This window comes from Polyergus mexicanus, unplaced genomic scaffold, assembly GCF_030449975.1.
Source record: "Polyergus mexicanus isolate NDT 795.1 unplaced genomic scaffold, iyPolMexi1.0 SCAF_15, whole genome shotgun sequence".
Taxonomy (NCBI): domain Eukaryota; kingdom Metazoa; phylum Arthropoda; class Insecta; order Hymenoptera; family Formicidae; genus Polyergus; species Polyergus mexicanus.
In genome coordinates this window covers 2,807,565-2,833,230 of record NW_027223335.1, presented here as the reverse complement: position 1 = coordinate 2,833,230, position 25,666 = coordinate 2,807,565, and the positions used below count along the sequence as shown (strand labels likewise).

General features: G+C 38.4%; 1 protein-coding gene across 1 annotated transcript in view; it reads right to left on the bottom strand.

Annotated features, from left to right (window-relative positions):
* Positions 1-19,552, bottom strand: part of Mop (tyrosine-protein phosphatase non-receptor type protein myopic) — a 39,396-nt gene extending 19,844 nt beyond the window's left edge. The window contains exon 1 of the mRNA XM_070307763.1: positions 19,327-19,552. The gene's annotated coding sequence lies outside the window, so the exon portion shown is untranslated. The remainder of the gene's footprint in view (positions 1-19,326) is intronic.
* Positions 19,553-25,666: the final 6,114 nt, after the last annotated feature.

Here is a 25,666-nt window from a genome sequence, read left to right as displayed (position 1 = left end):
AATAATCATTTAATTTAAAAAAATTTTTATGGAAATGTAAATTTATATAAATTAAATACAAAAAATTAGAATATGAAATTAATATATTGTCGGAGAAGCGCCCTTCGCCCCTGCCTTTCTTTCACCAACCGCCGTATTTGTTCTTCGGTAGCATATCATGAAACTTGATTTCCGAACACGATAACAAAGCTCATATTCGCACGGAGATCTCTGAATTGAATTTTTTATCGTTATAACGCGCAAAACTAGAATAATCCGTTTCCTTTTTTGCTTTCGAATTCATATAGCCGATAAAACGAGGCAATCGAGAGAGAAGGGAAATATCTTTCGCCGAACTTATCGATACCATTTAATTGGATCGAGCAAGAAACAGTTAACACCTTATGGGCATCCAGTTCAGCGCACGAGTTGCGATCGAATGATACAAGATAATGAAAGATTGTATAAATATATATATATATATATATATATACAGAAACTCACGGGCCAATATTTGGTTCTGCGAAATATACGTTTAGTTATTAACAATGGAAATATTGTCGTATCGTTATAAATTCGTGCGAAGAATTGATACGTCAAATAAATTAATTATTCGGTATCTCCTTGAATGCATCTTATTATCGTTCAAGTTGTATCGATCTAGTTGAATGTCTATAAAATAATCTGATCTGACGCGGGAGAAAAATTTTCCACAGTTGAAAAAATATATTTTGAAATCTGTATAATACATATACAGACAAAATAAACAAACAATAAAATAATTCTCGTGAAGTTTATCATTATAAAATATGATTAACTTGAGACGCATATATACATCTAACTTGAAACATATGTATAGATAAAAAATAATTAAATTAGAATAAAAATTTCGTTTTTCTCTCTCATTTATACCGTTGTATATTAAAATATATTATAATTATCGATTTAAGCCCAATCATTTTCCAAGTAAACCTTGTAAAGTGGCATTGCAGCTTAGTTGATTACACCGAGGTCAAGCCCTTCTTCCCCGACAAATTTTTAGCGACGTCCACGACCCGCGCTGCGTCCTCGTAACCGTAGCGCTCTTCAACGCGCCCGAGTGCTGCTGCATCGTCCTCTTCCTTCGTGGCTGATGCGGGCCGAGGCTCGTTAGCGCACGCCCGTAAATCAAGCCGCAGGGGTGCAAACCCGCTAATATAGCCGGAGCTCCCCCGGGATAGGTGGAGCACGTTCGCGCCGCCGCCGCGCACGGTAAACGCTCGGTATATCTCATCGATAATGAGTTTGTTAAATGGATTAATATTGCACGCCCTATCCGTCCCTCATCCTCCCTCGTCGCTGCCCTCCGTCCCGCACTCCGTTCTTCGTTTTACGAGAATCATCACGAGGGTGACTTCGGTCATACCATCTTAGCAAGAGGTCAACGACGCAGATTTTATATCCCTCTATAATTCTTTACGCTTTTATATTATATTGTAATATAAAGTCGCGTATATAATACATTGCATATAAAAGGAATAATTTTAATTTTATGTGTGTATCTCTATAAATATTTCAAGCACGTAATAAAAATATTAAATATTCTTTGCATCGATTATACCATACAGTATAATAATTAATTTTTCTCATTTGCAACGAGTCGAGCGGATTAAGAAAAATCGAGGGCTTATAGTAATTCTACCCGTCCTAATAAAACTCCAATAATAACAACTGTACCTTAATGAAAGTCGAATTATGAGTGCTGCTTTAATATGTATACCAACGTGACTCGAAGTGGTGCGAGCGCTAATGTCGGAACGCTCCTCGGACCACCGGTGAGTTTTATTTCGACCCCAATATCGACGAACGCGCGCGGCCCTCGAATCTGGTGCGCTCCTGGAGGCGAGCTACGCGCGTATATACGGCACGGATAATTAATGGAGCCGGTAATGAGCTGATTATTATTAATAATATTTAGCCGAGGTTAAGCCGGGGCGACCCTGCCGCGGTGGAGCCCGGCCGGCCGTTAATTGAATCTGCCAATCATCGTAATGAGCGTCAGCGCCGGATCCGTTGTCCGTTCCCCGAGCATCGCTGTGCTCTTCAAGGGCCCTGGAGAGAGAGCTTGATGCTCGTCAGGCTTGAAAAAGGAAATACTCCGTTCTCCCTTCCCTTCCCGCCTCTCTTTTACCCGTCGCTCGTCTCGCGTCTGAAAAATGTTAGCAATTTTACTTGCGCGAGCGTGTTTCTGCATAAGTGTCTGCTCAGGTCGATATTCATGAAGAGTGTTGCTGAGAAACACCGAGACCCGTTCCTTGGCATTCGCCTTCGTCGAACGTGCCACGTATGATTAACCCTTAACTGCCATAGTTCAATTTGAGGAGAATATGGAATATTTGGTGATAGATTAAAATATTGAATAACTCTTCGAAATGTAGAAATTAATTTTTAGAAATTCTTATGGAAAATACCATTATATGTAGTTTTTTTCTTCAATCAAGATATCGCAATACACAATAATCTTCAAAGTTATAAAAAATAATATCAGAGAGAGAAAGCAATAATTCCGTAATAAAATAGGAAAAACCTTGTTCCGTTTGCTTAAATTTCAATAAACTGTACACTTTCAGAATTATAGTTTCAGATTTTTTTTTTTTTTCCCCGGGAAAAAATTTCGCCCTTAAGAAATCTGTCATAAAAATAAAAATAGAAACATTAAGAAATTTTTCTTGAAATTTACAAGTCTCAAACTTATAACTGATAAATTATCATTATGCACTGATTTGAATTGCATAAATTTCAATGTTTATTAGACGCCACTATTTTCTAGAAGAACCCGCCTTTTTCGTCGAAAAGTATATAAAGTGCTTTCTGAAAATTTATCACGAGACGCTAGAATGCTCGATTAGACCGCACTTATTACTACTCGATCGCTTTCGGATTCTCGAAATTCCAATGCGCTGCTCGCGTGAAAGATTAACGCGCCGGTATACGCTGTAATGCTTAATCAGTTCGAGTCTTTACGACGTGTAAGCGCGATTCCGCCGGTTCCGCTTTTATTGTTCCCGGAATACGTATACATGCGTGGCATAAGCGACGATAAACAAAAACCATATAAACCATAGTTGATAATAGCGTGCAGCGAGAGAGAGATGGTCAGTGATGATCTGCGCCAATAATGTCGCGGGTTTTAGCGTGGCTCATTAACGATTCGATGCTGCGAACGCTTTTCGAAGTACAACATAATATAAATTGTCGTTAGTTGGTCGGGTTGTCGTTCCCCTCGACAATTTTGCGTACCTGTTGGTTTGCATGCGAGGGTAAACCAGTTGAGCGATATATATATACATGTGTATATCTAATCTATGTGACAAAATATTTTCAAAAGTTGTTGGAATACAATTTCGTTTTATGTCAATACATAAGCAGTAATAACTCTACTGATCGATAAAAAATACTTTTACATTTTATTTCGTGTATATTACAATTATTTTACTACATTATAATAAAACAGATTTTTTTTTTTCTATTTATCATTGAAAATATTTTCCATTTGGATTTATAAACTAAAAAACTGATATTACTTTTCCTCGTTAATCTATATTCTTAATTCTTATACAACGAAGACGAATGCATTCGTTTGTTGCAATACGAGATGAATGCTACAAAGAACGGTGAATGCGGGACAAATGTTCCCTTTTTTCTGAGCGATAAAAGACTCAATCAACATATCTATCCGTATTCCATCAATGACTCACTTGCTCTCCTTATAAAAGATTTCTGACAATTACCGAATTATAGATATAAAACGAATGACATAAACCTAAATCGCTGTCATAACCAAATTAAATTGATAATGTGAATGTTTTCGGATTTTTATGTACTCTATTAAGTGGTCAATGCGAAGAACATATAAAGGGTAGTTTCTAAAAGAATAAATTGATATAATAATATTCCTTTTTTGACTGACAATATTAAGAATTACTGGATATTATATTTAAACATTTAAAATTTCTCTGGAAAAATTCTTTTGAGCAAAAGAAATTAAAATTTTTTTTTTTTTTTTAAATAAATGTAATATTTGTTTATTTCTCTTCAAAATTTGTCGTGGATATTTTTGCAAATAAGTTTTTTATTAATATAAAATTTGATTAATATGAAAGTTTATTAATATGAAATTCCGATAAATTCCTGCGTGAAAGTAAAAGTGATTGAAAATGCACAAAGAATTGTCAATCAATGGATTAGCATAGAATATTTCATCAAGCCAAATTGTCGATGATGCAAAATGTCGCATGATTACTATCCGTTTTGTTTTCGATTTCACTTTTCGTTCCGCAAATTCCTCCAGTAAATTTTATGTCATAAATTCAATTACCATGCAAATTAATCTCACGCTTGCTGATCGTTTATTATAAGGTTTATTATAAGCGAGGCACACGCGCGTTTACATAATTATTGGCAAGTCGAATGTGGGAGGAATAAAAAAAGGTATATACTTGGTGTCTCGTATCACATCATTTTTCATTCATAGATTCTGCAATAGATTTTATCAGTGATATTGTGCAACGCGTATTAGACATCTTCATAGTTAAATTTTAAAACAAAATTATGTCCAAAATCAATTTCAAATTAAATAAAAAAATCTTGTATTATTATCTATTTGGTGCATAAAATGAAAGTATTCATTCAGTTTTAACGGGTGGATTATAATTTAAGAACTACACACACACATATATACTTGATACTAGGACATTTTGATTAAGACAAGACAGATCAACGATTGATTACTTATTAAAGGACACCCTATAGAAGTAAGATATATCGAATATAAATCGCGACCAGTTTCGCGAAAACTCGTTTTCTCCGACGCCCGGCAATAATCTCGCGTGTAGGAATTAATAGATTAGCGAAAGGCACGTCTCCTCTTAATTCCATCCTATTACGGGTTCGGTTCCTTGCGCGAGGCGGGCCCGGTCGATTACGGGTAGATAGCCAAAATCGCCGGGCAACCGCGGAATTAGATCGAATTATCCCGCCGCGGGATGATCGGCCCGCGCAATTTCTCTCGGAATGACGGATACTGTTGTTGCCAATCAACAGCGCTGCAAATATCTCGCTAATTTTTTTTTTTACACCGTCTGTTATTCGACGGATAGTGCGTGAAAATAAGCGACGATGGATCGTGCTCGCGCTCTCTGATACTCGATATATAATTATCTTGTTAATGTTCAGACATAGCGTTTTATTCTCAAAGATTTAATAGATAAAAATAATTGAAAGTTTTTATTATTTATTGTTATTATAATGGTATTTATTGGTATTATAATGGTATAAATTATAAACATATTTTTTATATATATTAATAAATTATAAGACACACGAGAAGATTCTTATTGTTAAAGTGTTGATGCATCTTTGAGGATAGAGAAATAATTATTAAGCAAAGACTTTTCACACATTACTAGTTTGCAATATTATATAATTAAAGTATTATAATTAAATCATAAGATTATGAATTTTCAAAGAAACAGCAATATTAAAAGCAATTTTCGATTACATATTTAGATCCTTATTTTCCCTTTACATAAGTTTTTTCTTCGCGAAAAGAATGGCTACTATTCGAACTGAAATTTCGATAACGGTGGGTAACGGTCGACCCTTAATTTCAAATCCATTCTCATGTCTCATCCTCGAGGCTACGGCGATCTCGTAGATCCTGCTCGAAAATCTCGCAGAATGTTACAGACGGCTACCGGATAGTAGCGGCCATACACGACGAGTGTGCGAAAGGACTATAGAAGGGAAGAGTTCCGAGGGAGTAAATGACAGGCTTCGGTGGCCGCCTCGGGACTCGAGGATGATTGTTTTGATTAATTTCTCCCGTCATTCGGTAGCCAAAAGCCGCGCCGGCGGCGTATTCGCGAAACACGAACTACAGTTATACCGTCACCCCTCTCACACTGATTTAAATAAGATTTTGAAAAACATTGAAAAAAAAATTATTAAATATATAAAATAGAGATTTATAATATAAATATTATTATAATTACGAATAATAAAGTCTAACAATTGCTTTCATTTGTAAAATACTTTATGAAACGCTATCTTTGAATACACCAACAAAATTATTTACGTTTCCCGCAAGAATGAGCGAATATAACTTAAGATCATATAACTTTAACATATGAAAATTGTTCCAATTCGACGACAGGAGCGAGTGTGTGAGATAAATATTTCACGGGTGCAAAGTACTAAATGGATTTTAAATGCTCAGCGGGGATCCCCGTAGATGCGTAAGGACCGTTCGATCGCGATCGTGATAATTGCGCGATCGCCTCCCAAGAAAGTCATCCTGGAAGTCGCGACATTTCGAGGACGCGCGATCTCTTACGTGGTCTCAATAATAATATTGTTCGGTTATCGGGCGATCATTATCGCGAGAGCACGTTGCTGTACGCGCTAAACGATTTCAAGTACACGGCGGGGTGCCAGATTGTTTATTGATAATCGTAAGCGCAAACGCGCGCGCTATTTTACGAATCCGGAGGATCGATTTAATGTGCCGATGTGTGCGTGGCGCGAAAATCGTCGCGGTTTTATCGCTTTAATTTTTTCCTCTTTATGCAAATCGGTAAATGCTACATAGGGTGTCTTGAATTATCCACGCTCTTGATCATTTTCGAATCGGTGTATGTTTTAAAATATAAGATATTAAATAATCCGATAAGTAAAATTTTTAATTAAAATTCTAAAAATTATTAGCGAGAAATCGCGTTTCTTCGTTGACAATCTCTGATATCGATGATGTAAATCTCAATGTGTTTGAAGCAACATAGAGATGAAGGCTGGTACAAAACATGACTTTAACTTCAAATAAGAATTTGAAATGATATTGCAACATCTCCGTTTGTTTTCTGTCAGCTCGTAATCACTTTCTTAACAACTTAAATTAGACTTGTAGGATAAATATGTGAATATTTTACAATAAGCGCAAAAACAACAGGTTGGAAGAAAAATTGGGAGAGATTTTAAAGCTGAATCGTATGCGACGAAGAGAAGGTTCTTCTGACGTATTGAAGAGGAGAGAGAAGACGCAAAGTAAAGGGCACAAAGTAACGCCGTCCGACACGTGAATGAGACTGAAGAGCCGGTGTCTCTCGTAGAGGCAGGAGGTCCGAATAGGCCAATAACTTTGTGAAATTATGTTTCTGAATATAAAGGGGACAGTGGTGTACCTCGCGTTACGATGCTAGTCTGGATATCTCCTTCAGTTTCTCTGCTCCCTTGATATCTCTTTCTCTCTCTCTTTTTTCCCCTACTCTTCCTACGACTTCACCTCTCTGATGCACGACTGTCGTTCTTATTCAAATGCACGCCTCTGCAAACCGGAGATGATGGCTCTAACAAATCCAAGATATGATTCACGGCTCGGCGATATCCTTCGCGAAGGACTATCCGAGGAGGGAAAGGCATACTCGGATCGTAAAGGAAACCGTCGTACGACAGGTGATATCGACGAGACGAGCTCGACCCTACCCGTTTGGTTCTTCTTTGTAACACGTGTAACACTTTGCGAATTATATCCTTTTATCTCGTCATTATACGTTGGCTTTTTTTATCCATCTATATTTCCATTGGTATAATAATTGATAATTTTTCATTTTGATAAATTACCTACGCTAATAGTAATAATAAGAATATAATAATAATAATGAGCGATAAAATATCCAATCTTTTATTCTAATTTTTACGCGTGGAAATAAATTCTTCTGTTTAATTTTTGTTATTAAATTTTAATATCTCACTACTTGAACATGATCGTTTCTTTTAATCACGGATTTTATGTACGATAAAGATTTCTTTCTCGAAGAGATCGCTTTGCATTGGACTCGTTTCATTATATATTATGGCATATACGGTTATTCTGTCGCATAATTAATTAAAAATAGCGTTGATCAAAGTTCAATGTTTGCGCGCGTCGGATTTTTCACTCCGCTCACATTATCGCCGGTCCACGAGCGCGCGCAGCGCGTTGCCGCTGCGAGCTCCTGTGGTGCTCACCGGGCTTCGACACCCACACGCCGTGTCGCCTTACCAAACACATAAATAAAACAAGAGTCTCCCAAGAGCGTGCATTATTGTCCGCCGAAGCGTTCATTTCGGACGGAGTGAGAATTATTTGACTATCGTGCCCGTTGTTATGCTAATTGCGTTCCCGCCTTCTCCCTCTACTATTTTGCCTCTACGGAACATCGGAATTCTGTCAGACTGGTCAATGGAGAAACTGGCCATTAAAGTATAATTGGATAAAATTATTCGGAATCTCTGTTCTCCCTACCACAGTGCTAGCGCGCGGCTGATTTTATATCTGTGTGCCACGTGTTATTTCTCTCTATTTATTTCTGTGTTTCACACGGAGTGTCGTAGAATCCGGGAATATAAACGAATCGATTAACTCTGTGTGCGAAAATAGTGGTAGTTTCACGAAGTGATTTTTAGACATAACGTTCGTTTGTAGAAAATATTGCAAAAATTGCAATATTTTATTCAATTCAATATCGTTTTATGTGATAGGTGCTCCTTCGAAGAATATTAATAATAATAAAAATAATACCGCGTTTCGATATTAATATTACTACGAATTTCGCAAGAATCTAAATGAATATCGAATAAATACACTTACTTAACTTATTCCACTTTTACAAATTGATTGATATAATACAAGTTGATATTTTGCGCTAGAAAATATTACCGTTAGGAATGATTGGAAAGATAATTGAGTAATAAATTAAGTTTGGGAAAAGTTTGCGTGACGTTTTTGTGCCGCAATAGAGACTAGTAATTTGCCGGTCGGTTTGTGATGACCTGACATTTCTGGCGAGCGACATCGTAATTACTCGAAAGATCCTAGAAAAAAATCATCTGAGAGTTTCCGGTTGTCGGTGACGACTCGACGAATGTGAGAAAGTTTTCCTACAGTTATTAAATTAAAATCACGACGAGATGACAACGATTTAAGAAAGATATCGAGCGGCCGAGATGCCGACAGTCAAGTCGTTTATTGACCGGAAATGAATAATAAGTTAATTTTCATGTCTTTCGCCTTTTACAATCGCGAAAACTTCTCCTTTGTGCAAAAATATAAAGTTATAGTTATAACTAGATAGCTTTTTTTTTTAAATGTGAAAAAATCGTGTAAATGTGATAAATTTTTTTATTTTATACTTTTATTATTTTTATATTACTAAATATAATTTTTATATTAAGAGAATAGTTTTTGCAATAATGTTACGTGTAATGATTATGTAGGATAGAAATAAAAAAAAGATTCCATCTTAATCTTACATGTACATAAATTACTGTGTTTCTTTGCGCGCTGTCTGTTACTAATCCGCGAGTGACTTATGATCCCGGACGAGTTCGAAGGAATTCTAATCAACTAGCCGGACGTGCCTCTTAATAACGGGTCTGTCTTAATTAAATTAAAATTCCCATCGGGCCCCACTACGCGATCTCTTTCTCGGGGCGTGTCCAAAGGAATCGACCGTCCGACCGAGCCGACGAACTGACTTTTGGAGACCTCATATCGTAGGAAAGAACCGATTTTATATAATATTTCAATGAAGCATTTTGTTGCTTAAATGTAAAAGTTTATATTATCTGTGTACTTTAAAAAGTTTGGAAGCAGAAATAAATAGCATAAATATCTGTTATCACAGATACGACGAAATGAATAAGCTCCCTCTCTCTGTCTTTCATAAATATATAAATTATATTAAAATTAAAAATAATGATTTTCTTAAATATAACAAAACTATCGTAATGTAAATATCTGTTTCTGCAATCTTCGAATGAAGGTTATTCACAGAATTTCAGAGAAATCTCAAACGAAACGGATAAACGAGATTCGACGGTCAATAATTAATCCATTCACGGCGATTCGACTGTCCCATCCTGATTTGTATCGTCCCCGCCCTCGACCAGCTGATTCGGGGTGTATGAAACGGATATTCTCGCATCCACCAAGCATAATATTACCATTCTTTATTCGTTAACGATCGGCAGCCAGTCGACTGTTTTACCGAACGGATCACGTCCTTTTTTTCTCCTCTTCTGAAGCCTCTTTCTTTCTCCGCTCTCAATTTATTACGAAACCAAAAACTTTTCCCGCGATAGTCCCTTGCGCGCCCTCATTCGATATTCATAAAGCGGTGGACCCTTCGAGTGCCTCTTAATATTCCACGACCGGCAATATGAGACGTTATCGTTGTCGTTCGCTGGACCGAAACATTTCGAATAAGCCCGTTCGAGTTAATTATCGTGAGATATGTGTGATTCAATTGGGAGGATCGAACGCGAACATGAGCGTGTACGAATCGGTATGTTCGATAATCCTATAGTGATTAGCACGATACGAGCATTGGTACGAATATTGATAAAATTTCGATATGTTAAATGCACGATATATGTTTACGATCATTTATCATTATATTATGTAATCGATTATACAAACGAGTCAGTGTATATGAAAATCAAAATGTTATTTTTAAAATTCACAATTCACTTTAACAAGATCGGGAAATAGTTCAACAATATTCGTATAAATATTTATATTTATACTACAATACATATTTCGGCGATGAATTAATTAATACACGATTTAGGCCGTGTTCTACGTACTAGGCTACGCGCAAACAGAATATTGTGCCACGGTATCGGGCAAATTTCTCGCGACAATCGCGAATTATTCGCGACGATTATTCCGTCGAAATACCCGTCGTCGCACGTTCAATGCGTATTTACAGAAAACGTCATTCCATAGCACTCTTTATCGTCGTTTTCGTGCTCCGTTGGTTGAAACGAAGCGAGGCCCCCCCGTGGCGCATCGCGAATAGGTTCTAAAAAAAGGACAGGATGTGTCGGGACGTGGGTTCCTACCGTTAACATCCGACTTTATGGCATATCCTGGTCGCGCGAGGCGTACACTTCGCGGGGCCTGATACACAAGGCCCCCGTAATTTGATAATATAGGGTTATAGCGGCGCCAAGCTGGGCCGTTTAAATTCATAACATTGTTTATTCCTATTAGACCGACCTATTGGATCCGTTCCGCGCGATATTTCATCTCGCGCCCCGGGCCCAGACTCGGGCCATACGACGCATTTTTACTTCGATTTCGTCGAAACCGGCCGTGTTGGTCGTGCACTGGTGATTATTTGGCCCGTTATTGCGGACGTCTCTTTGGTTATCCGAGGAACAGGATATTGTGATATTACGGCTAAGGGAAGAAAGACAACTCTCAAAGAGAAGAATGCAAGCGATGATAAAAATTAATTTATTGAATTACGCGCTTTCGTCAAAAGAGATTATAAGGGCGATGACTTTCATGGAGAATGATCCTCTCCCTGGAGAAGATTAGACATTAAAAACATCACAACTATAAATCAAAGAAGCTATAAGTTTTCCGGCGGTAAAAAAAAATGTTGTCTTAGGAATATCATTATAAAAAATTATAAATATTATATAACAAATCACAGAAAAAAAAAACATTTTATTTACCTATGCACATTTTAATAGCTTTCGAGTTCATGAAAATTTTTGAATATTGCGCTTTTAATATTACGCTATTTTAATTTCGAATAATATTTATTTGTTAATCAGATATTTTTAAAAATGTGGCGTTTAATCAAAATTTTGTGGAATAAAAAATTACGTTATGTATTAATCAAAGAATTCAATTAAAGCAGTGACAGTTGTGAGACATTTTATGTATGCAATATATATTGTTCATTTATGATACGGATCAGATTAGAATAATCATGAATCTGTGTCAGTTTTACATTGGCATTGTCTAACTCTATTTATATTTTTCAAAGTGGTTTTAGCTCGTGGAATGTCATAGAAAAAATAGTCTCCGAGAAGAGCGATCGTCAATATAACGATTTATTAGCTACTTCTATATATTTAGATATTTTCATTTATACAGCTATATACAGGGTGTCCCCAATTTAAATGGCAAAACTTTAGGAGCGTGTAGGGGAGCGAAAAGCTAAGACGGAAAGTCCTTTAGAGGTTTGCTCGTTTTTGCTCCATTTTGGAGAAAATCACGAAAAAAGAAACAAAACAAGTTTTCGTTTTTTTACTTATTTATTTACATTCTATTTATGTTATCGTCTATTTAATGCAGATATTGTTCGAAATGTTGCTCTCTTGCAATAATGCAAGCATTACATTTAGCGCTGATCTCATTAATTGAAGCTAGACCTTGTTCTAGTGATATTTGGCGCACTGCATCTATGATTCGGTCTCTTAATCGCTCTCTTGAATTGATTGGCACCGTAAAGAATAACATCAAGTGTTTCTATATGTAAGGAACCTTGAAGCAGAAAGTTTATTCGGTGTCAATCAATTCAAAAGAGCAACTGACAATGAGAGATTGAATTTTTGCGATTTTCTCTAAAATGAAGCAAAAACGAGCAAACCTTTAAAGGACTTCTTATCTTAATTTTTCGGTCCCCTCACACACTCTTGAAGTTTTGCCATTTAAATCGGGGACATCCGAGTATATTCGCGCATGATATCTTTTAGATAGTAATGTAATCATAATTTTACGAAGAAATTTATTAAATTTATCAATAATATTCCATTAATTTTGCGAAATCCTTAATTTTTTATTCATAATAAATTATAACTCTATGCGAAGAGAAAAAAAATTTCATGTGATTCTGAGGATAGAGAATACGTTTAAATATTAAATATACTAGATCCACGTTCACTTATTACGTCGTTGCATCGCGCGAAACGTCCAACATTCATGTCCGCGCGATAGACACCGCAGTACAAGAATCCGCTGTTTCCTCTCTCGCTCTCGAAATTGCTAAAATGCCTAGGCATCATTTTAACCTGTTTACGAGCGCGCGGTGCTCGCTCTTCGAGATCTCTTCCTTTCTCTCTTTCCACGCGGGAACGCGCGCGCCGCATCCTTGTTGCTCCTACCCTGCTGTCAGCGAGAACGTGAAATATCGTCCTGCCCAACTAGCATCCAATAATTAGTTTACTCCTCATTACGGCTGGCCCGCGTTATTAGGAGGCCCCGTGATCGTGGGAGGGAGCGGTAAAAAGAGCAAGAGGGGAAGGAGGGAAGAGAACGATGAGGCCGGTAAAGGGAGATGCGAGAGGGTCGAGAGCTCGGAATTAACTGGACGTTTAGGGGTTACTCGACTGGTCAAGTTACGGCCACGCCCGTTTGGTTAAGCAATTCCGTTTTTACCTGGCTGGCGCAGCTAGCTCGAATACTTTGTGGGGGCCACCTATCACCCCTGTTTCGTGAACGCGCCGGCGGAGGGAAGGAGGAAAGGGTAGAGAGGGAGGTTGGTCTCATCAAACATCTCCTTCTTTCTTCATTCAAACGTCTCTACCGAAAAGAGCTGGATAAAGAAGAAGCTGCCTAACGGGATAGCAATGTAGTGACGTAGTGAGAAGGAGAACCAAGTATAAAAAAAAAAGTAGAGTTATAAGATGATTTCATTTTACAGTGCTATAAATGAAAATACATTGAAAATTTTACTTTTTGATCTTATAATACGTTTACTGATCCAAATTTATTTTTAATTTTATGTACAGCTGTTAAAATAAATTTTTACTTGCTCAAATTATTTTCCTCTTTCTCTCTCTCTCTCTCTCTCTCTCTCTCTCTGTATTTACATTGTATTATATAAAGAAGACCTTGTTGCAAATGCTTAAAAATATTCGCGTCGGCACAAATTCGATCATTATTACATATAATACAACATGTACATGTGTTATGCATAATAAGAAATAAGAGAAAACAAAGAAGGAAAGAAAGAGAGAGAGAGAGAGAGAGAGAGAGAGAGAGAGAGAGAGAGAAAGGAAGAGAAAGATTATAAAGAGAATCGGATCTGAAGACAGAGAGAAGAGAAGCGGAAAGATTACAGAAAAGAAAGAAAGAGATAAGTTAATGTGCTCGCGCACGAGGTTATCTTTGATCTTCTTAACCAGAGATCCGGGGGTGAGAAGGAGGGATCCCTCCGCAGGAGGACGCAATAGCGAACGTAATAAACAACTGGGGAGAGAAGAGAGGAGGAGAAAGAAGACAGAGACTCTCGTAGAAGGAGGTACGAAGCGCGGGAGCCATCTCTGTTAATCACCGCGTAATTACCGCTCCAATTATCAGATACAGAGATAGAAGCGCGGTGGGGCACGAGGAGAGAAAGGAAAAGGCGGGGGAATCTGTTAGCGGCGGTGAACCGCCGACGTGGTCCGGTTTACGCTCGGGGCCCGTCATACCTGGCGAACGAGCCTACTTACATATCGATCTCAATCGTTTCGAGAGATTGGTAACCGCCACGAGAAAGTGTCAATTACTCGATGCACGGAATACGTTGCAATCTCTCGTCCAGCAAATTAAACAGATGTGCGTTTCACGTGAAACCTCCGTGGTATTCATTGATAATGTTTAATCGAGAATACATGATTAACGATAGCATCTCTGTTTCGTGTGAATTACGCGATCGACAGAACACGTCCGTTAAAATTTTAACGTTGAGAATTTTTTGTAATATAAATATGTTAAATTTAAATTATGTCAGCTTTGATTAAAAAGAAACCTTCATTACAATAGCTTTGGGAAATTATTTAAAAATTTGCTAACAATTTCGAATGTTAACAGTCTCATAGATATTTATTTAAGAAAGTGTCACATATTCTTCTTTTGATAAATTAAATCGTAATATAAATGCGTTTTTTTTGTGCCATCAACATTTTCAAATCTAAATAATTGTCAAATCGAGATAAGTCGAGAATATTGTACGCGAGCTTTCAAAATAACGCGAATCCTCGATCCGCGAACTTGCCGCCAACCATAATACACGCAAAATCCTTCCCCCCCCCCTCCCCCCCTCCGTACGTATCTCGCGCTTATGGTTGCGTAGGGGCGGGACAATACTTGTCCAGCTGCCGGTAGGTTGAACAGGGCGTTACCTGACATTCTTCGGTAAATTAACTTAGCGGGCGGCTGCAACGCGCCGGTAAGCGCGGCGCGTCTCCCGCCAAATATTCATTTAAAAAGGTAAATGCAATTTTGCCGTTTTACGTGATTGAGATAATGCCCTCCGATTAATGGGCCCTCGCCTCTCGGCCCCTGTCAGAGTGCCAAGCTGATCTCCTCGACCTTCTCTCTCTCTCTCTCTCTCTCTCCTCCTCCTCCTCTTACCTCCCTTCATTCTATATCCTTCAACCCTTTCTTCCTTCTCCTTTTCTTCATCCATACTCCTCCACCTTCTCCTACGGTAGCAAACGGGTCATTACCGAAATTCAAGCCCGTCCCACGAAAGATCACGGCGGAATAAAAGCAGCGGTTCAATTTTCTGCAGGTGAACCAATGTTGAGAATACATAGTAACGTGAAACTTCGAACACGTGTTTTACCGTTCGTGCACGTGTTTTATCGTTCTGGTATTCGAGAAATCAGTATTTAACTCAATTTATCTATTAATTTATCTGTATAATCTAATGCTAATTTTAATGCAATTATGAGAATGCGTATTCATCTCTCAAACTCTGGATAAAATAATTTCACGCAAGAAAGATTTTATATCGAATGATCCCCTGTGTTGTAGAAACTAATTTTTTTCCACGCGAAGGGAAAGAGAGGGAACAATAACGCGCCCGATACATGTAATTAAAGAAATTGTAGATAGTTTACTTGAAAGCAAGATAATTCGATTTGAGCAGTTGAAATTTTTCTATAGAGAAAAGGAGAGATTTATCGTAAGAAGAGACGAGAGAGCGAAGAATCCCGAATATATAATGGCATAATGTTATCCTTCACGAACTTTTCAATCCTTGTCAAAGAGGCGATGATCACAAAGAAGCTCGGACTGAACATCTCGCAGAGAGATCGTACATCATCGCGCAACACTTGTCCGCCTATCCGGTCGCGCCATTTGGGTTTAAATCAAATTTACTAATTAACACCATTTACCGGTATCTATAGCGAGCGACGCGCTGTCCGTGACTCTCCGAGCTCTTTTTTTCTTTCTTTTTTTTTATTATTATTATTATTATTATTATTATTATTATTTTCTCCTCGACGTCGGTACGTGTTATTGATGATGCTCGTTAAAGAGTTCTCTCACGTGGCGGCGGGCACTTCTTCTTCGTCTCCGCCGTCTTTGGTGCCCTCCGTCCCTTCTTCACCCCAACCCTTCCCTCCTTTCTCACTCTCTCTCTCTCTCTCTTTCTCTACTCAACCGCCATTTGAGACCCCGACTTCTGGACACCCTCGATCCATTCTCGCAGCACTCAGCGTGGCTGCCGCGAGACATTAGTCATCGACAATCAAGATGAATTCACTCTTAAACAATGACGCTTAATTTCAAGAAGCCACTGGCGGACAATGTTCAAATTAGATTGGCTTCTTGATTCGAGATCGCCGCGAATCATTCGCCATCGTCGTGACGAATGACTTGGAATCGTTCAAAGAGTTTGAAATCATTTAACTCGAAAATACATCGAGACGATCGCATTCGGAACGATACATCACGTTATATTATATCGACAAGAATCGTTGTTCAAATCTGCTAGCGATGATATATAAATAATATTTCATTAGAACTCTTCGCTACCGATTTTAAATTGTCACGGTCTCGTAAAATTAATAAAATTATCGAGACCACAGTTTGTTATTTATAAATTGATTTATTACACGAGAATTATCGAGCTGTTTAAGTTAACGCATGATTATATAACGGCGTATAAATTACCGTTGTCATTGGCTCGCTTGAAAAACTGAAGAGAAATACATTTACTTCATTCTTAATTTAATTAATTAATCCATGAGTAAATTAATTATTTAATTCATTTAGCCTCAAGAAAAGATTAGGATTCTTCATTCTCAATTTAATTAATCGATCCATTACTGAATTGATTATTTAATTCATTTAGTCTCAAACAAATATAAGAACTATCATCAACGAGATCGGCGGCAATAATAATACGCACACGCGAATAGCCGTAGAACTTTTCAATACAACGTTTGTTGCGGTACTTACACGCCCTTTTGGAGCCGTCCGCTTGGCGATGACGCGCCGATACACGTTATGTCCGATTCTCTCTCACGTTATTACGACGATTGTTGGCGGGCGCGCGGGACGAATGTGCGGGCATTATCACGTAAGGTAAGGCGACACCGCAATTCTACTCGGCGGCACTGACGGGCAAACGCGCAAATTACCATCGCGATTGCGGGTTTACGGCTAATAACGGCAACGCTACGCGGCGAATTGCAAACAAGGACGCGGTGGTGGAAGGTGCAATCTCTCTTTCCCACCGAGGGCGTAAACCGCAGGTGTGAACGACACCGCAGGCGGGGATGTTCCCCTTGCGCGATTGCGTAAAACGGCGTGTTTGCATTCCGTGCAATTCCGTACTGTTATTTGAGAAAGGCCTCAGGTTATTCTTATTCAATTTCTTCGATATTAATCCTTCTTACTATTAGCTTCTTTAACTTTTGTATGTAATTTATTTTAGGCCCGCGCACGCCCATATAGGTACGCGCGTATCAGGGGAATACGATAATTATTATATTTTTTTATATATAAAATTAAATAAATGTTACGAGCTGCGATTTTATCTCGCGTTACAATTCGCGTCTACAATTTATCGTGGAATTCATCTTTATTGTGTGCGCGTCTTATCGCGAATTTACATAAAATTATGAAATCTTATTAATTATTCATGCCTTTTGGAAACTCAATTTAGCTTGAAACCTTCGCATAAATTTCATCTAATGCAACCCAACTAATACCACGATGACAAAACGCGCCGAGTGCGAGAGGAGGCGAAGCATCTCCCTCAAAGGTAAATTTTAACGCTCGCTAAAACAGCACGAGCTGCAAAGGAAGTCGAATTTATATAAAGATGAAGCCGCCATTCTCTTCCCGAATCGGAGGGATCCACGGAACGACCGTGGGCGTTTGTTACTCGCCGAGGGAGAAAGAAAGGGGAAGCTAAGAATCTCTACGGTCGTATGTAAACTTTGTCGCGTATACGTACACCCACAGTAAGATGCTCGCATCCACCGATACAACCGCGGATGCAAATGACGCGAGACGCCTCGGTAGAGAGAATTATATCATTACTTGCCCGAGGGCTCGGCGCGGCCGTGCCCGCGCTTTTTTTTATAAACGAGGAAATAAATTAAGACGTAATGGGCTTAATAAGGCACCGGCCGGATGGCATTCCGCGACCGCGCCAGTAACTAATGGCGGCGTTTGCGCGTTTTATGCCACGTCCGGGGAGCGACGGGGCCCAAAAGTCCCGGGCCCCCTTCTCGATTAATGTATCGCCCGCGCGCGAGCGAGCGAGCGAGAGAGCGAGTGAACCACGCAAATCGAATCGAGCCTCTTTCCAAAAGAAATTAATGCGGTCGTATACCAATCAGCGCGGAAGAGCATACCGATCGGCAGGAACGAAATGGAATATTATAATCAGATGACCGTGAAAAAAAAAAAAAAATACTAGTAATTATTCGTCGATATAGTTATCGCGAATCTCGCGAATCTCGCGAATAGATTCGCGCGCGCGCCTTATACATTCTGTACCTTCTGTTACGTATGATCAACAAAGACATTACTACCAACGTAGATGTTGTTAAAGTATAGGAAAATAATTTATTATCATGGTATTTTACTATCAAATTCTAATTCTTAACACGAGCATAAAAATTTCACTTATAGAGCTTATCTCGAATTATGTCTTGTCTCTATTTATGAAAAAGAAATGCGTCTCTTTTTTAGAACATGATTTTTGCGTAAATTGGACAAGCAACTCTTTATTGTAACTCTAAAGTAACTCTAAAGTAATGCTGGTTGTATTGCATTCGTTATACACGGGGATCAATTTGCTTCAAGGGAGAAATTTGATCAGTTTTATAAATAAACTTTAAATAAACTTTATATGGAAAGTAAATTGCTGTCTGTGAGTTTTGAAAAAAAATGATGCGGAAAATATGATAGAATTATAAATATTGCAGAACAAAATTTTTTTTTAATATATATATATATATATATTTTTTTTTTTTTAAGTTAAAATCGTGTTATGGTTGGAGAGGTAATTCATGTTTCTCGCGTGCCTCTTCGTTTTCATATACATTGACATTTTATTGATAAATTTATGGGGGGAAGCGTATTAAATTCTCTCTTCGTTAATGCAATGAAGAAAGTTGGGGATTAAGGATACGTGCAATTTGTAACGCGTCGATGATATTCCTAAGGGAGTGGGGGCATGAACGATGGATGAAAAATAATGATACGACGATAACGATGATCCAATAACGATCTTTTACCTTGGTACCGCAAATGAACCGCGCTCGATCCGCCGCAGGATTCCCAGAATCCCTCGAATTCATGATTTACGAAAATGATGGAGACGAATCCTCGTTAAGGGACGATACCGTAGTCTCTTAAATTATTCCGACACTCCGCGAGACACTCTTTTTAATTATCGCGTCCTCGCCGCTAGGTTAGGTTTCGCGAGTCCTCGACTTTTTATTTTTTCGCGTGACGTATAACGTGTCAATATACAATAAAAAGATCACGTCCTCGATACACGATAAAAAAAAAGATCACACTCGCCTTAAGATCGAATCCGTGATTCGCACGAGAATGACTCACGGTATCCCGGGGACGAAGAAGGATCTCGTTAAAAACGCACGCACCGCCGTCCCTCAAATCATCGCGATACCACGAGTTGCTCTTTTAATTATCGCGTCCGCCGCTAGATGTTGGTCACGTCCGTCGCGCGCGTCACGTCGTTGCCGAATTCTCGCGCAATTTACCACGTGGCCGATGCGCGAGATAACCGGATCGCTCGCCGTCAGATTGAATCCGCGAATTGTAATTTACGAAAATGACGGTGGGGATCGGACGAGTTCTCGTTTAAGCCGCGACACGTTCCCGTCTCGTAAATCTTATCGGCGTTCGAGGAACGTTCGGGCAAGTATTTTTTCTCAAATTATCGCGCATTCCGCCGTCGAGTGTCGCTGCGTCCGCCGAATCTGCGGGTAATTGAGGTGCACTTTGTCCACCAGCCTTACGTGTGATCGACCAATCAGGAGCAAAGATATATTTGTTTTGATTGGCCGATGAAACGCATGTCAAATGGATGCACCCGCAATCGCGTCTCGTTCTATCGTTTCTAAGGATGAGTATTCGCGTTCGGTTTAGTTTGACAATCGACATGCGGGGAAATTTATCGAATATCTTGTCATTATTGTCGAATCGTGATAAACGATGTTTAGTGACGCGAGTTGCGATTATAAACGTAGAAAGCACACACTGTTCATAATTTATTCGTGATATGACAATGCAACAAAAAAGACGGCGATACTCTTTTTCTATCTGAAGCAGAGGAAGCACGAATATTTCGCACGATCTACGCATGTTAGAAAAGAATGGCGGATTGGGTAAGAGCAGTTTATAGCTTTCTACAACTGTTATTTATGAAAATTTTCAAATATATAACGACAATTTTGTAACAAAAAAAAACTCAAAGTACGCCGAGTCACTCGCGGTTGGCAACCCTCGTGTCGCGAGTCAAGCGAACTAGGCGACGCTACCTATCCACCTATCAGCGATTAGCATCGCGGTGTGACGTAATTCAAACTTTTCACAAGAAAACTCGAGTATCGTTTCGCGCGTAACGGACATCGGATGTGTCCTGCTTTTCGACAAAGCGATCGCCGTGTTCCGTGTGATTTATTCGTCCGATATATGTATTTGCGAGTACAGTGAGTGACGGGAGTGTCGAGTAAACTGGCGGACCGGTTATCGTATCGCATTAATTCGAATCGGCGAGTGAATAAATTGGAGAAAACGAGTGGACCCGGGCGGGGGGGGGGGGGGGAGCGAGATGGCAACGGCGATATCTCGTTTTTCGTAATCGTAATAAGTTGCTTTTTTCCAATCGACGTGTATATGTGTCGCGAATTCGTGAGTATTCCATGTGTTCGGAGCAATGAAGGGATCAACGATCGATATCGTTCATTTTGAAAAAGAACAGTGAGCTCCGATTAGAGTATCTCCTTCTCGCTCGAACGAAGCCTTTCCGTTTACGGTACAAATTGGATATGGGTAGTTTACGGGGACGATGAACGAGGTCGGCGGATGAGGACAGAAGAGGATCAGGTGAGATTGTTACACGCGCAGGTGGACAAATTATCTCCGTAAGACGCGGTTCTCCTTCCTACCGTTTATATTCTTTTCTCTCTTTCTCTCTCTCTCTTTCTTGTTCGCTCATCTCGTTTCTACTCAAGGTTTCCTCGGACCGAGCAACGATGTCGATGAGCGCGTTTATATAATGGCGCGGCGGTTTGCTTCTCGGTGAAAGAGGAAGAACGATCCTTCGAAGCTCTTCGAAAAGGAAAGATAGAGAGAGAGAGAGAGAGAGAGAGGGGGTGAAAGAAAAAGGAGAAGTAAAGATTGAAAGAGACGGTGCGAGCAATGTTGCATCGAGTGCAAATGGAAGGTACGATGATGCGAGCCGTGATGAGGAAGGGGAAGGTAAAGACGTGGACGGAGGAAGGGTGAAGGGAGGGGAAGAACAACGATGAGGAAGAGAGATACAAGTGGTCTCTATGCGCCGGATCCGTCGTGGATGGTGGATATTCTGTGCGGATACACCCGGGGATATACGGGAGGCCGCGCGGCGGTGTAAATGCAATCAAGAGGGCCTCAATTAGACCGTCACGCTGTACATCCCTCATCTCGAAGTCCTCGGCTTCTCTTTCTTTCTCTCTCTCTCTCTTTCTTTTTCTCGGCTCACCTTCTCTCCCCGCCCTGTGACTCCGACTCCGTCCCCCGTCGTCAATTTTGTCTTCTCCTGGATCCCGAAGCAGGGGAAGGCGTTGGGTCTTATTACGAGATAAGCGGCTAAAGAATTTCAGTAGAGATGCGTATGTATTTGTGGATACGTTGAGAAATCTCGTGACTCTTAAGGCATGTGGATTTATATTGTATACGTTTGCACATAATATAATTATGCGTGTAGAGTGATTAACAGCTGTATAGTCTTTTTTTAATTAAAAAATCTATTGAAAGCAATATGTTTAAATTATCAATCAGATGTAATTTGATATTATTAAATTTTATATTTGTCTAAATATTGACATATAAATAATTATATGCGATGAGTTGCGCAATTTTAATATATTAAAATATTGTTGGAAGAAAAAAAAAATGGATTATTATATCCAAATTAACTCAATTTAATAAAAAAGATTAGCATATATAATTGTTCGGAGTATCTTGTCTTATTAGCATATATGTTTCATTTTTAATTTGAATAGATTTTTTTTTAATGGTTACCTCTGCAAAAAATTAAAAAAATAAAAATAAATTTAATAAAATAAATAAAATAAAAAAAGAACAAAATTAAATAAAAAAATTAAAAAGATATTATAAATAAACACGATGCGTTTCATTCTTCGAAGATATAAAATTTAACATTATATTACACGTACCTCTCTGAAATTCCGTTTGAAATTCCGCAATATACTTTGCACATGATATTCCACGAAACAATCTTGTCAAAATATAATTGTACGATATATAAAATGTACCAAATATGTAAAATGAGTTTACGAGCGTATGCAAAGGAGCTATGCATATTTCTGATAATTTTATATTTTTGAAATTGCACTGAATACACTTGAATATACACTTATATATATATTAAACACTTATAGAGAATATTTAAACAATTAGCAATCGATTTCTTTCCTTAATTAAATTCATGTATTTCGCAATTCTTCTAATTTTACTTTATTTTATAAATCGTCAAAGTTAAAACAGGAAACTCGAATGATGAAAATAAGGTAATAATAGATTGTATACTATACGTGTCCCTTTATTCTAATTTTAATATTTTTCTTTCAGATTCTTTCAGTGAATATTTTTCAAAACATCCAAGGACTATGACATAAGTTTGTTCGGGGTGAGTTTTCTATATTATATTTTTAATTTAATTATCATAATAAGAATTTAAGCGTAATGATTAGATTTTTTTTATTTTATCATAAAATAATCTTAAAAAACATTAATTTATAGTATTCTCATTTTCTAATTTGTGGAAAAATTGATTTCTTTTTACAATAATCAAGTTATTTATTATTATTTTAAATCTGTAATAGAATGACACAATCTACGATGAATAGTAACGCAAATCATGATTGTTTTTGCAAATCCATCTCTTTTTATAACCGATCTCTTTTTCGCTATTTACAAAGATATTTATAAATGCGATAAATTTAAAATTCGAAATTCTTTTTTATATATATATATATATATATATATTAAAGAATCCACTCTTAAAAATTTACAATAAAAAGAAAGTCGATCTTCATGATCGTACCTCACTTCTTTAGTGTTAAGACGAATTTTGTAAAATCAAATCTTCTTTGCCCTATGGCGATGCTTCTTATACCTTATATTCCCCTCGGTTTAACAAATTTTGTAACGAGTTATTAAAACTTGGCGGTCCATCCTGAGGAGGTGGTGTGGCAGGATACGCGAAATCGAATGCCGTTGAACGAAGGAAGCCGGTGCCGGGAAGTTAAAGTGAAGGCTACGAGAGAGATCTTGGACGACCGGTTAATCTGCATCCATCGCGATGATAGGCGAGTACTGAGCGATTCGTAGTAGGGGGGAGGAGATTGTAAGGGGGACCTTCCACGTTAACCGAGTTAGTTACGAGGAACCCCATAATTAGGGATTGTTAACCGGATAAAGCCTTGCGCGTGCTGCGCGCGAGGATATGAAAGAGCGAGAGAGAGAGAGAGAGAGAGAGAGAGAGAGAGAGAGAGAGAGAGAGAGAGAGAGAGAGGAGAGAAAAACGAGCAGCATTTAGACGAAGCGTTGCTCCTGGAACGTTGAATACTCGATTCCGGGGATTAACGCAATATCTTCGAGAAGTCGATCTTGTTTTGACGTCATCGCGAATCGATGCGCAAATTATTTTTATTTAACACGGATGATTTATATTAAAAAATGCTATTCTCTAAAACAAATTTTAAATAGAACAGAAAACAGCTTTTGTTATCTATTTACGTTTAGTAAAACATAATTCATAAAAATCTTGAGGATTTTAATCGGTTATTGCTCGAAAATTATTCGCGTCTCGATATTGAAATAAATAACATCAATTTTATACGAGCTAGATTTTAGTGTACTTTTGAGTAAAAGCGTGCAATCTTCAACATACTTTTATTCCGGGAAAAAAAAAAGAACGAGCACGCATACAAGCGGTGACGTAAATAGATACGAGCCCATTGCCTTCATCACTTCGGTTATCATCGAAAATCGGTCGGAGCGATAAGCGGCCACGGTAAACGAAAGGATAATCGACGCAAATTACGGTCCCGAATAGATCGGTAATACGCGAACGGAACGCAAGATCGATCGTCGAAGGCGTGTCTCCACTTCCTCCTGCGTGATCGATCCTCGATCACTCGGGCCGCGTCGTCGATCCCGCCGCGTCGATCGGTATGCAGAACACGCGGCTAACCCGATCCCGAATTCATCGTGTCGGCCTGGCCATTAGCAAATTACTACGGTGTAAACAGTATCGATGGTGCCTGGGGCGATCGGCGAATCGCGTACATATGCGCGTGCGCATCGCAAAGAGATGTAGGATGCGCAGGAGGGCGGGGGGGTTCAAGCCAGTTAGTTAGTAACCGGTGATTACGGCGACGTTTTACACCGGCTCTAGCCACCTAATGACCATTCACATCGCGAAATGAATCGGCACTTGCCATCGTTTATGTACCGCGCAATGCAACACTCGGCTTTTCTTGCGTTTAGAGATTATTTAAAGAAACCAATTATTCTCATATCTTATCGCAATGAAAAAATAATATAACTGTACTCGAATAAAACTGTACCATTAACACGATCTTGAATAAATTAATTAAATACAGGAAGAAAAACTCTGGAAACTTAAATTAAATTTTATCAAATAAAATTATATATCATAGCTATATTTCATCTCTTTTGTAAAATAACAGTCCTTATTTTTTTTTGCTGTTATATTTAACAAAAGTATCATATATATATATATATATGTATAAGGCATACATAATAATCGAAGGAAATCTTTCATTCCATTATGTATCCTGGAATTTGCGCAGTCGCAATTACGATATGTACGAGCGATGTAGAATCGAAATATATAATTTAAGCGTGCAGTTCGATACTCATTTAAGATTATCGCAAAGCACGTAATAATATTTCAGGTACATATACGACGCGCTCGTAAAATAGCCCTGATATATCGCGATAAAAGCGGCCCCATAATTCCAAGCATTAACGATTTCTAATATCATTTCTCAATCAACCGTCGCTATAATATCATGATATTCTGGCAAATCTACTATTGTATTCAATGAAAAATTTCGCGAGAGAATTCAAAGATCCGATCGACGGAAACTCGCTTTAACATCAGTTTTAGAAAATATTTAACAGAAAATTGAGCGCACGCGAGATATCTCGATCGAATACTGTATTGTCTCGTGGTATATCATTAAAATCCATCGCGCGTTTAGTTCTCATGGAATTTAACGATCATTTAATATTCATCATATATATATATATACATATTTTCGTTTTATTGCAATTCTGTCTGCATGAGAT